Below are 1,734 nucleotides of genomic sequence, written 5' to 3' on the forward strand. Positions count from 1 at the left end.
AATGTTAATGTTGATAATGTTTTATTACAAAATCCATTGTCTTTTATTGGTCTCCCATTTAGAGATTATATGATGTCTGGGTTTTCTCTCTCAGGTCAGGTTTTCAGGTCTATACAGTATGCCTTGTTTTTGCCAGTTGGTCACACTAATTCTTATTAATTATCTGTCTGCTATGATAGGCAGTTATTATTGCACTGTTGCCTTTTTTATTAGAGATGTTTTCTCATTTTGTGTCTTGTAGAATTCATGGGAAAGGACTATTTACATGAAATTGGATTTCAACAGAAATGTATGCACAAATTAAGCTTCTATGAACGTGCTTTCCCTAATCAAAGAAACTGCAGAAGATGCTGGGTTAGTAACTTTTGACAGTCATCTGCTAATGTGCATTGCTATGCAACCATATCATTGTGTGAAAGTCATTTGCTTGAAGTGAGATTGGAACCCAGATCCCTCGTCAAACATCTTGTTCCTTCAATTGCCCCCAACATTTCAGAGTGGAAGAGGACTGGGAAACTAATTGAATATTTAGGGCCTACTTCTTTTTCTTCGATAGACTAGTTGTGCAATAATACATGTAGCTTCTAATTGAGTGGTGTGTGTGGATCACATTTTTGTGTCGAATAATGTTCTCCAAGAGCAGAGAGAAGAACCAGGGAATATGATACAAACAATTTCCATCAATCATATTATTTCAAAGAGATATCAATTTATTTGGAACCCACCTTAAAAAAATTTGCTGGTGCATTACTGCTGGATTATGAATCAACTGTTGATTAACTCTGGGAATACGAGGAATTTCCTTCAATTTAAGAAAACCATTTAATGTTTGAATTTAATAATCTCTAAACTTGCAAAAAAGTTAAATCTGGGTAAAAATTATAACCATTTAAACTGCAGACCTATGAATTAACTAATGGTTTAAACTAATTTGATAGGGAACCAAATATATGTCGCAGTATGTTAGAGGAATAAGATGAGACTTAGATCATTCAAGAAAAAGTAAAATGGGAGTCCTTCATTTATTAAGGAAGTCAGTCCTTTGGAATGCAGACATGATGTTTTATTTTCCTAGGTATTATGAAATGAGAAAACTAAGAATTGTTGGTAGTTATCTGGTTGGGAGAGGAAATGGATTGAGACATTAACTTCCAAATTATTTTCATTTCTTTCGAGACATTATTTTCAAATTCTCTTCTAACGGGTCCTAGGAATCCATGGAATTGGCTAAAAAAGAAGACTTTTGTAGAGAAATTTATTCCTCTGGAATATTTTGAAGATATTTATAATGTATTGTAATATAATTTACTGATTTCAGGCAACATACACGCACTCCCATTGATTTGGTTTTCCTAATGGTGCCAGGTAAAAGGTCATTTAATGGTATACTATATACTCGGTTGTAAATTCAATCTTAAATGGCCTTTGTGATACCTGATCGCCTAATGGTTAAGTGAATGGCCGGTAAATAAAAAAACATTCCAAGTAAGGTCAATAATTGGATGACACACAGTTTGGATTTCCTTGTTTATGGAACATAATAATAAATTTATTTGTTACTAGTTTTTATGTTAAGCGCAATGATGGGAGGAAGAAGATGTCTGGAATTCAAGAGTGGTTTTTTGTGTTGCTGGATAATAGTCTGTTTGCTTTTTGTTAGGAAAGGCAAAGAAATGTATTGATGTTCAGTCCTTGTCCATCGTAAACCTGCCTTAAATGGTTTAATAATCATAA

This window comes from Hetaerina americana, unplaced genomic scaffold (genome assembly GCF_022747635.1).
Source record: "Hetaerina americana unplaced genomic scaffold, ioHetAmer1.1.p SCAF_1, whole genome shotgun sequence".
In the NCBI taxonomy this organism is placed as follows: domain Eukaryota; kingdom Metazoa; phylum Arthropoda; class Insecta; order Odonata; family Calopterygidae; genus Hetaerina; species Hetaerina americana.